General features: G+C 49.3%; 1 long non-coding RNA gene across 4 annotated transcripts in view; it reads right to left on the bottom strand.

Annotated features, from left to right (window-relative positions):
* Window positions 1-12,278, bottom strand: part of LOC147030391 (uncharacterized) — a 98,485-nt gene that overhangs the window by 39,294 nt on the left and 46,913 nt on the right. Inside the window, exon 1 of one of the 4 annotated variants that reach the window (XR_015056333.1) lies at window positions 3,646-4,294. The exons of 2 other annotated variants lie outside the window; for them this stretch is intronic. This is a non-coding gene — a long non-coding RNA (uncharacterized LOC147030391). Of the gene's footprint in view, window positions 1-1,493; window positions 2,399-3,645; window positions 4,295-12,278 lie in introns of those variants that run through there. One more of the 4 variants, XR_015056336.1, reaches the window with a different exon arrangement.

The raw sequence follows: 12,278 nt of genomic DNA, 5'->3' as shown, positions 1-12,278 counted from the left end.
AGGGGAGGAGGAGGAGGGGAGGAGGAGGAAGGGGGAGAGGAGGGGAGGAAGGGGGAGAGGAGCGGGGGGAAGGAAGGGGGAGAGGAGGGGAGGAGGGGAGGAAGGGGAGGAGGGGGAGGAGGGGGAGGAAAGGGAGGAGGAGGAGGAGGGAGGAGGAGGAGGAGAGGGAGGAGGAGGAGGAGAGGGAGGTGGAGGAGGCGGGGGAGGAGGAGGAGGAGGGGGGAGGAGGAGGGGAGGAGGAGGAGGAGGAGGGGAGGAGGGGGGAGGGGAGGAGGAGGGGGAGGGGAGGAGGAGGAGGAGGCGGGAGGAGGAGGAGGGGAGGAGGGGGGAGGGGAGGAGGAGGGGGAGGGGAGGAGGAGGAGGAGGCGGGAGGAGGAGGAGGGGAGGAGGAGGAGGAGGGGAGGAGGAGGAGGCGGGGGAGGAGGAGGAGGAGGCGGGGGGAGGAGGAGGAGGAGGCGGGGGGAGGAGGAGGAGGGGGAGGAGGAGGGGAAGGGGAGGAGGGTATTCGGGGGCCTGACTGTGCTGCGCTGCAGCGCGGGAAAATGCCGAGCACGTGGTGAATGGTCGCGCGCGTGTTTATTTAAGGCGATTCTTGCAGCGCGCAGTCAGCGCTCAGGGCGATATGTACTCGAGGGCACGGCAGGCGTGCGGCGGGGCACGGAGTCAGCACGAAACAAAATATTGATTCCCCTGGGATCGGAAAGCACGGAAAAAGTCGCGTTCGGCGTTCAAAGCCCCACACTTGTGTACGAGTGGAACTCGAGTTTACACACACAACTACACCTTATACGAGCGGCACAGTCAGGCCCGTAGCCAGGGCTCAGTATCAAGGGGGGCATCTGAACTGGATGGGGGGGCACAATTATTATATTTAATATTTTGATAACCCTGTATACTATTGTATTCATGCAGCATTGACACATCTATACTGAGGTTGCCGTCGCATACTAACCAAATTGATCTCAGCTAGATTTAATATGTTCCGATGTTTTTGGCCTAAAATTATTCGAATGCAGGAGAGCCGCAACAAACTGGCACATTCACAATGCAGATATTCAATGATTAGACAATTGGCACCAATTCAGGTGCACTTATACAAGGTGTTGTGAAGAATTGGCATTAGAAAATTAATATACCAGAGATACAATGACTAAACGGGGGAGGTTGGCACCAGAATCAGTGCACTTTGAAATAAGATACAGGAGGCTATGACCTGCGATCATCACGTTAAACTATCAACAGCAAATACGACCAGCCTGAAGATACCACAAGGTCCGCATTTAAAGCAGTCAATTACACAGAGGTAAAGTTATGCGCAAAGCACTAGATATGGGATATGCAAAGCACCAAACACAACATTTAACTTAAACATCAGAAGTACAAAGCAGCCGACCACGGCGGGTGCTGACCACCACCACACTGCAACCACAACCACACACGCATCACCAGCAGTCACACACACACAATCTGAACTCCTCGTATAGTTTTTATACCACTGTACTCGCTGTCAGAAGAGCTGCAGGCGACGTGTCTCGGTGTGGAATCTTCTGAGGACCTTCTCCTTCCATTCATTCAGGCATTTACGTGTGAGGTCTCTCTCAAAGGCCAGCTGTACCAGTTGTGCCTTGCGTGCATGGCGCATGGACCGTCGATGGTCAGTGAAGACATTCCTCAATGTTGAGAATGAGTTTTCACACATGGCAGTGGATGCACCAAGTGTTAGTCCAAGTCTCATAGCAGTCACTACACTTGGCATGGCTTCCAGCGTTTTGTAGTATGTTGAGAGGAGTTTTTGTGTTGTCCATCTCTCGTTTGGCTGCTTTTCTGTCTGTGAGCGAATCAACTGCTTTGCAACCACACACTCTGTTTCACTGATGGTTGACTTTGTTAATGTCATGATGTGCTGGAGCAAGTGGGGATCCAAAAACGTGCCATTTTCAGGATTCAAGGCAGCGAGTGAAAGGGCGAGTTGTGTGTTGCACTCACTGAAGCGCTGAGTGATCTCACCAAGCACAGTGTCAATTGCGCTGTAAAAAACCCTCTGCAGTTCCGTCTTGTCATTGTCGTTGTTTTGTCCTGTAGTCTCCAAAACTACAAACTGTTCCAAGTTCTTATGCATTGTGCGTCTCCGTTTTGGTGGTGCAGGTGTAGAAGTGAGAGCATCGTTGGCCTTGTTCCACAGATCAGTGAACTCATCCTCAGAGCGGAGTTGCTTCATGCCTCTGTAGCACTCGTCACCAGTTCCAACCCCGTTAGCAAGTCCATGTCCTCTGCCTGCAAGAGTCTGTTTGGGCCATCGAACAACATCAGCAGTTTTTGTACAAAGATAGCAGTGAACATGATATGAAGGCAGGGCCAGAGACTTCCCGCAAAAGCCCAATAGCCTCCATCCTCATCTCTGCACCGTAGGCGCGCTCTGCATCAATCACGGCAGTAAGGATGTGATATCCTTAAAAGATCCTATGATCACAGACACGGTGGCTAAATGTCCCGTCCACCTTTGATCAAGAAGTAGTTTTAACCACTCACCTTTATACTGTGCAGCAACAGTGGGCTTTCTGAAGAATTTGTACAGGCAACAACAAACCTCGAGGAAATCAGTGACAGTTTTCTCTGCTGCCAGTGCGTGGATAACTACCAGATGGAGTTGGTGATTTAAGCAGTGCACATAGGGGATTTCTCTTTCCAATATCTCTTGCAACAACTTTTGCACCCCACCGTGCTTCCCAGCCATTACCGAAGCCCCGTCGTACACCTGACTTAATATTTTGACGTGTCAAGTCCTGTTTTTATCAGCTCTGCAATTATTAGGTCTGTCAATGTTTTTGCATCTCCAGCGTTGGATGTAGCTATTGTGAGTAGACGCTCTGTTGCTTCATTTGATGCCGATACAAAGCGAATGATGATTGATATGTTCTCACATTCAGTGACCGGGCGTAGTGGCGTGCGCCTGTAATCCGGCGACTTGCAGGCTTCAGTTGGAGGATCGCTTGAGGACGGGAGCTCTGCAATGGGCCGCGCTCTGAGAGGGTGTAGGGCAGCCCAGAATCATGGCAAAACCCAATCCTTATCCCTGTGTCATAAGAGGCGACCAGGGTTGCGTCAGGAAGGGCATCCGGCGTAAAACCTGTGCCAAATCAGTATGCGGATCATAACGGATGATCCGCTGTGGTGACCCCTAATGGGAGCAGCCGAAAGACGAACACACACACACACACACACACACACACACACACACACACACACACACACACACACACACACACACACACACACACACACACACACACACACACACACACACACACACACACGTTCTCACATTCAGTGGGGTCCCTCGTCTCATCCACCTTGATAGTAAACCACGATGTGCCAACTTCTTCCACGATGGCATCCGTCACAACATTACTCAATGTGCAGATCAGTTCATTCTGCATTTCCGGACTAGCATAGCTTGCGTTTCGTGGGATATGCTTTATTATTTCGGCTAGCTCGGTGTCTTTTTTGAGTGTATGGTTTAAAAGCGAGAGGAAGAGCCCACTGTGCCCATCTGACATATCCTCAAAATTATCAAGGCTCCCTCTAAAAGGTATCTGATTTTTGGCGAGAAATCCCACAACATCTATAAGAGCAGACACATCGTACCGGTTTCTATTTAGCTGGTCAGCATTGAGGAGTGTGGAAATCTCCTCACCACAATCGATGTGCCTCTCATTCTCCTTCCACCTCAAAACACAAGTTAAATGTTCCTTTGAAGTTGCGTGTTTGTGAAACCCCCTGCCTTTCTCAACGGCATGTTTCCAATTCCGGTTGCCTCGCACTGTGAAAGTCGATTCCACTGGGCCACGTGTGGTGTTAAACTTTCTACATGGAAAGCAGAATGCTGCATCTGTCTGCACACTGTATTCCAGCCATTCATTAGTCTGGTACCACGAGGACACAAACGAGCGACTCTTGTCCTGCAACAGATGGCCAGGGTACCGCTGTAGAACCACTTGATTCGGTCTCTCACTTCCAAGATCATCGGGAAGCGGCTTGACAGTCACACCCGGTCCCGAGGCCGCCGCCGAGCCTGGAAACTCGGCTGTCTGCACTGGGGCTACAGCCGCAGGGCTGACGTTGCTGGCTTGGCCAGGTTGGCCAGCTTCTGTCGGTATTTCATCGACATGATCGTCTTTTCCTCCTCCTCCTCCTCCAACAACATGTCTTTCATCATCTTCTTCATTTTCGTCGCTTGCATTTTTTCCTTTTCTGAGCAATTTTCGTATTTCTATCATTCACGTCTTTTTCTCCTGCTGCGAGCTCGTGCTCTGTGATTTGTCCCTCGCGACCCGCGTCACGAATCTCGCGACCCGCGTCACTAATCTCGCGACCCGCGTCACTAATCTCGCGACCCGCGTCACTAATCTCGCGACTCGCGTCACTATTCTCGCGACTCGCGTCACTATTCTCGCGACTCGCGTCACTAATCTCGCGTCTCGCGTCACGAATCTCGCGACTCTAATCTCGCGACTTGCGTCACTAATCTCGCGACTCGCGTCACTAATCTCGCGACCCGCGTCACTCATCTCGCGACTCGCGTCACTAATCTCGCGACCGGCGTCACTAATCTCGCGACTCGCGACCCGCGTCACTCATCTTGCGACTCGCGTCACTAATCTCGCGACCGGCGTCACTAAACTCGCGACCCGCGTCACTAATCTCACGACTCGCGTCACTAATCTCGCGACCGGCGTCACTAATCTCGCGACCCGTGTCACTAATCTCGCGACCCGCGTCACTATTCTGGTGACCCGCGTCACTAATCTCGCGACCCGCGTATCTAATCTCGCGACTCGCGTCACTAATCTCGCGACTCGCGTCACTAATCTCGCGACTCGCGTCACTAATCTCGCGACTCGCGTCACTAATCTCGCGACCCGCGTCACTCATCTCGCGACCCGCGTCACGAATCTCGCGACCCGCGTCACGAATCTCGCGACTCGCGTCACTAATCTCGCGACACACGTCACTAATCTCGCGACTCGCGTCACTAATCTCGCGACTCGCGTCACTAGTCTCGCGACTCGCGTCACTAATCTCGCGACTCGCGTCACTAGTCTCGCGACTCGCGTCACTAATCTCGCGACTCGCGTCACTAATCTCGCGACTCGCGTCACTAGTCTCGCGTCACTAATCTCGCGTCTCGCGTCACTAATCTCGCGACTCGCGTCACTTGTCTTGCGACTCGCGTCACTAATCTCGCGACTCGCGTCACTAGTCTCGCGTCACTAATCTCGCGTCTCGCGTCACCAATCTCGCGACTCGCGTCACTTGTCTCGCGACTCGCATCACTAATCTCGCGACTCGCGTCACTAGTCTCGCGTCACTAATCTCGCGACTCGCGTCACTAATCTCGCGACTCGCGTCACTAATCTCGCGACTCGCGTCACTAATCTCGCGACTCGCGTCACTAATCTCGCGTCACTAATCTCGCGTCACTAATCTCGCGTCACTAATCTCGCGTCTCGCGTCACTAATCTCACGTCTCGCGTCACTAATCTCGCGACTCGCGTCACTAATCTCGCGACTCGCGTCACTAATCTCGCGACTCGCGTCACTAATCTCGCGACTCGCGTCACTAATCTCGCGTCACTAATCTCGCGACTCACGTCACTAATCTCGCGTCTCGCGTCACTAATCTCGCGACTCGCGTCACTAATCTCGCGTCTCGCGTCACTAATCTCGCGTCTCGCGTCACTAATCTCGCGTCTCGCGTCACTAATCTCGCGACTCGCGTCACTAATCTCGCGACTCGCGTCACTAATCTCGCGGCTCGCGTCACTAATCTCGCGACTCGCGTCACTAATCTCGCGACTCGCGTCACTAATCTCGCGACTCGCGTCACTAATCTCGCGACTCGCGTCACTAATCTCGTGACTCGCGAGATTTGACGGTTGACGGTTTAATTTATTAAATGATCCATCCATCAAAAACAGGTTTTATCAACATAATTTCAAATGTAAGCACGATTGCAAACACACATATTTTTAATTTTTATTATAAAATTACTTTTGTAAGATGGAGGGTTGACGGGTTGTGAAGGTCACGTGGTGCACGTGCACTTCATCTTTAATAATGTAAATTTATGTCTTTTCCTTAATCATATAATGACTATATTACATTTATACCTGACTTACAACCAATCAGGTAACCTGTTCAATAGGGTCTCCATATCGAATACGCTGATTGGCTATTCTTTAAAACTAAATGATCCACGATATATATATATATATATATATATATATATATATATATATATATATATATATATATATATATATATATATATATATATATATATATATATATATATATATATATATATATATATATATATATAACCACCCACAACATCGACATTCGACACGAGGTCTTGGCTGCTGGCGTTGGTGCTTGTGTTATTATCTTTTATCTTGTGGTCTTGGACTGTATTGTCTTGCCAATTGCTTTTGGAGATGAGCTGACAAGCGCACACTTATCCCTTGACTGTTATTCAAAGAAGGAAATTATTAAAGAACAGTTTATCCAAGAAGGCCTTATTATTCACCACGTTAAACATCTGGAATAAGGGTTTTAGTTCACACAGGTGAACTCTTAAACACCAAGTTGTTCACAGGGTACAACAGGGCATAAATGGGTGACGTACAAGTGGGGGGGGGGCACCAGATGCGCCATGGGGGGCATTGCACACAAATGCCCCCCCCCCTAGCGAGGGGCCTCGGCACAGTCGATTTTACACACACACACACACACAACTACACCTTATACAAGCAGCACAGTCGAGTTTACACACACAACTACACCTTACACGAGCGGCTCAGTCGAGTTTACACACACACACACACACACACACACACACACACACACACACACACACACACACACACACAACTACACTTTATACGAGCGGCACAGTCGAGTTAACACACACACACAACTACACCTTATACGAGCGGCACAGTCGAGTTAACACACACACACACACACACACAACTACACTTTATACGAGCGGCACAGTCGAGTTAACACACACACACAACTACACCTTATACGAGCGGCACAGTCGAGTTAACACACACACACACACACACACACACACACACACACACATACACACACACACACACACACACAACTACACCTGAAACGAGCAGCACAGTCGAGTTTACACACACACACACACACACACAACTACACCTGAAACGAGCAGCACAGGCGAGTTTACACGCACACACACACACACACACACACACACACACACACACACACACACACACACAACTACACTTTATACGAGCGGCACAGTCGAGTTAACACATACACACAACTACACCTTATACGAGCGGCACAGTCGAGTTTACACACACACACAACTACACCTTATACGAGCGGCACAGTCGAGTTTACACACACACACAACTACAGCTTATACGAGCGGCTCAGTCGAGTTTACACACACACAACTACACCTTATACGAGAGGCACAGTCGAGTTTACACACACACACACACACACACAACTACACGTTATACGAGCGGCACAGTCGAGTTAACACACACACACAACTACACCTTATACGAGGGGCACAGTCGAGTTAACACACACACACACACACACACACACACACACACACACACACACACACACACACAACTACACTTTATACGAGCGGCACAGTCGAGTTAACACATACACACAACTACACCTTATACGAGCGGCACAGTCGAGTTTACACACACACACAACTACACCTTATACGAGCGGCACAGTCGAGTTTACACACACACACAACTACAGCTTATACGAGCGGCTCAGTCGAGTTTACACACACACAACTACACCTTATACGAGCGGCACAGTCGAGTTTACACACACACACACAACTACACCTTATACGAGAGGCTCAGTCGAGTTTACACACACACACAACTACACCTTATACGAGCGGCACAGTCGAGTTTACACACACACACAACTACACCTTACACGAGCGGCTCAGTCGAGTTTACACACACACAACTACACCTTATACGAGAGGCACAGTCAAGTTTACACACACACACACACACACACACACACACACACACACACACACACACACACACACAACTACACAATATACGAGCGGCACAGTCGAGTTAACACACACACACAACTACACCTTATACGAGCGGCACAGTCGAGTTAATACACACACACACACACACACACACACAACTACACTTTATACGAGCGGCACAGTCGAGTTAACACACACACACAACTACACCTTATACGAGCGGCACAGTCGAGTTTACACACACACACAACTACACCTTATACGAGCGGCACAGTCGAGTTTACACACACACACAACTACACCTTATACGAGCGGCTCAGTCGAGTTTACACACACACACACAACTACACCTTATACGAGCGGCACAGTCGAGTTTACACACACACACAACTACACCTTATACGAGAGGCTCAGTCGAGTTTACACACACAACTACACCTTATACGAGCGGCACAGTCGAGTTTACACACACAACTACACCTTACACGAGCGGCTCAGTCGAGTTTACACACACACACACACACACACACACACACACACACACACACACACACACACACACACACACACACACACAACTACACGTTATACGAGCGGCACAGTGGAGTTAACACACACACACAAGTACACCTTATACGAGCGGCACAGTCGAGTTAACACACACACACACACACACACACACACACACACACACACAACTACACTTTATACGAGCGGCACAGTCGAGTTAACACACACACACAACTACACCTTATACGAGCGGCACAGTCGAGTTAACACACACACACACACACACACACACACACACACAACTACACTTTATACGAGCGGCACAGTCGAGTTAACACACACACACAACTACACCTTATACGAGCGGCACAGTCGAGTTAACACACACACACACACACACACACACACACAACTACACTTTATACGAGCTGCACCGTCGACTTAACACACACACACAACTACACCTTATACGAGGGGCACAGTCGGGTTACCACACACACACACACACACACACACACTCACTCCCACACACACACACACACAACTACACTTTATACGAGCGGCACAGTCGAGTTAACACACACACACAACTACACCTTATACGAGCGGCACAGTCGAGTTTACACACACACACAACTACACCTTATACGAGCGGCACAGTCGAGTTTACACACACACACAACTACAGCTTATACGAGCGGCTCAGTCGAGTTTACACACACACAACTACACCTTATACGAGAGGCACAGTCGAGTTTACACACACACACACACACACACACAACTACACGTTATACGAGCGGCACAGTCGAGTTAACACACACACACAACTACACCTTATACGAGCGGCACAGTCGAGTTAACACACACACACACACACACACACACACACACACACACACACACACACACACACAACTACACTTTATACGAGCGGCACAGTCGATTTTACACACACACAACTACACCTTATACGAGCATTACAGTCGATTTTACACACACACACAACTACACCTTATACGAGCATTACAGTCGAGTTTACACACACACACAACTACACCTTATACGAGGGGCTCAGTCGAGTTTACACACACACAACTACACCTTATACGAGCGGCTCAGTGAAGTTTACACTCACACACAACTACACCTTATACGAGCGGCTCAGTCGAGTTTACACACACACACGACTACACCTTATACAAGCGGCACAGTCGAGTTTACACACACACAACTACACCTTACTCGAGCGGCTCAGTCGAGTTTACACACACACAACTTCAGCTTGTACGAGTGGCTCAGTCGAGTTTACACACACACACACACACACACACACACACACACACACACACACACACACACACAACTACACGTTATACGAGCGGCACAGTCGAGTTAACACACACACACAACTACACCTTATACGAGCGGCACAGTCGAGTTAATACACACACACACACACACACACACACACAACTACACCTTATACGAGCGGCTCAGTCGAGTTTACACACGCACAACTACACCTTATACAAGTGGCACAGTCGAGTTTACACACACACAACTACACCTTATACGAGCGGCACAGTCGAGTTTACACACACAACTACACCTTACACGAGCGGCTCAGTCGAGTTTACACACACAACTACACCTTACACGAGCGGCTCAGTCGAGTTTACACACACACACAACTACAGCTTATACGAGCGGCTCAGTCAAGTTTACACACACACAACTACACCTTACACGAGCGGCTCAGTCAAGTTTACACACACACAACTACACCTTACACGAGCGGCTCAGTCAAGTTTACACACACACAACTACACCTTATACGAGCGGCACAGTCGAGTTTACACACACAACTACACCTTACACGAGCGGCTCAGTCGAGTTTACACACACAACTACACCTTACACGAGCGGCTCAGTCGAGTTTACACACACAACTACACCTTACACGAGCGGCTCAGTCGAGTTTACACACACACACACACACACACACACACACACACACACACACACACACACACACACACACACACACACACACAACTACACGTTATACGAGCGGCACAGTCGAGTTAACACACACACACAACTACACCTTATACACACACACACACACACACACACACACACACACACACACACACACACACAACTACACTTTATACGAGCGGCACAGTCGAGTTAACACACACACACAACTACACCTTATACGAGCGGCACAGTCGAGTTAACACACACACACACACACACACACACACACACACACACTACACTTTATACGAGCGGCACAGTCGAGTTAACACACACACACAACTACACCTTATACGAGCGGCACAGTCGAGTTAACACACACACACACACACACACACACACACAACTACACTTTATACGAGCGGCACAGTCGAGTTAACACACACACACAACTACAGCTTATACGAGCGGCTCAGTCGAGTTTACACACACACAACTACACCTTATACGAGCGGCTCAGTCGAGTTTACACACACACACAACTACACCTTATACGAGCGGCTCAGTCGAGTTTACACACACACAACTACACCTTATACGAGCGGCTCAGTCGAGTTTACACACACACACACAACTACACCTTATACGAGCGGCTCAGTCGAGTTTACACAGGCACAACTACACCTTATACGAGCGGCTCAGTCGAGTTTACACACACACACAACTACACCTTATACGAGCGGCTCAGTCTGAGCGGCTCAGACAAGTTTACACACACACAACTACACCTTACACGAGCGGCTCAGTCAAGTTTACACACACACAACTACACCTTATACGAGCGGCACAGTCAAGTTTACACACACACAACTACACCTTATACAAGCGGCACAGTCGATTTTACACACACACAACTACACCTTATACGAGAGGCACAGTCGAGTTTACACACACACAACTACACCTTATACGAGCGGCTCAGTCGAGTTTACACACACACACACACACAACTACACCTTATACGAGCGGCTCAGTCGAGTTTACACACACAACTACACCTTATACGAGCGGCTCAGTCGAGTTTACACACACACAACTACACCTTATACGAGCGGCTCAGTCGAGTTTACACACACACACACACAACTACACCTTATACGAGCGGCTTAGTTGAGTTTACACACGCACAACTACACCTTATAAAACGGCACAGTCGATTTTACACACACACACACAACTACACCTTATACGAGCGGCTCAGTCGAGTTTACACACACACAACTACACCTTATACGAGCGGCTCAGTCGAGTTTACACACACACAACTACACCTTATACGAGCGGCACAGTCGAGTTTACACACACAACTACACCTTACACGAGCGGCTCAGTCGAGTTTACACACACAACTACACCTTACACGAGCGGCTCAGTCGAGTTTACACACACACACAACTACAGCTTATACGAGCGGCTCAGTCAAGTTTACACACACACAACTACACCTTACACGAGCGGCTCAGTCAAGTTTACACACACACAACTACACCTTACACGAGCGGCTCAGTCAAGTTTACACACACACAACTACACCTTATACGAGCGGCACAGTCAAGTTTACACACACACAACTACACCTTATACAAGCGGCACAGTCGATTTTACACACACACAACTACAC

This window comes from Eptatretus burgeri, chromosome 3 (genome assembly GCF_056783735.1).
Source record: "Eptatretus burgeri isolate ZD-2024b chromosome 3, Ebu_testis_v1, whole genome shotgun sequence".
Taxonomy (NCBI): Eukaryota; Metazoa; Chordata; class Myxini; order Myxiniformes; family Myxinidae; genus Eptatretus; species Eptatretus burgeri.
This window is presented reverse-complemented; position numbering and strand designations above follow the sequence as displayed.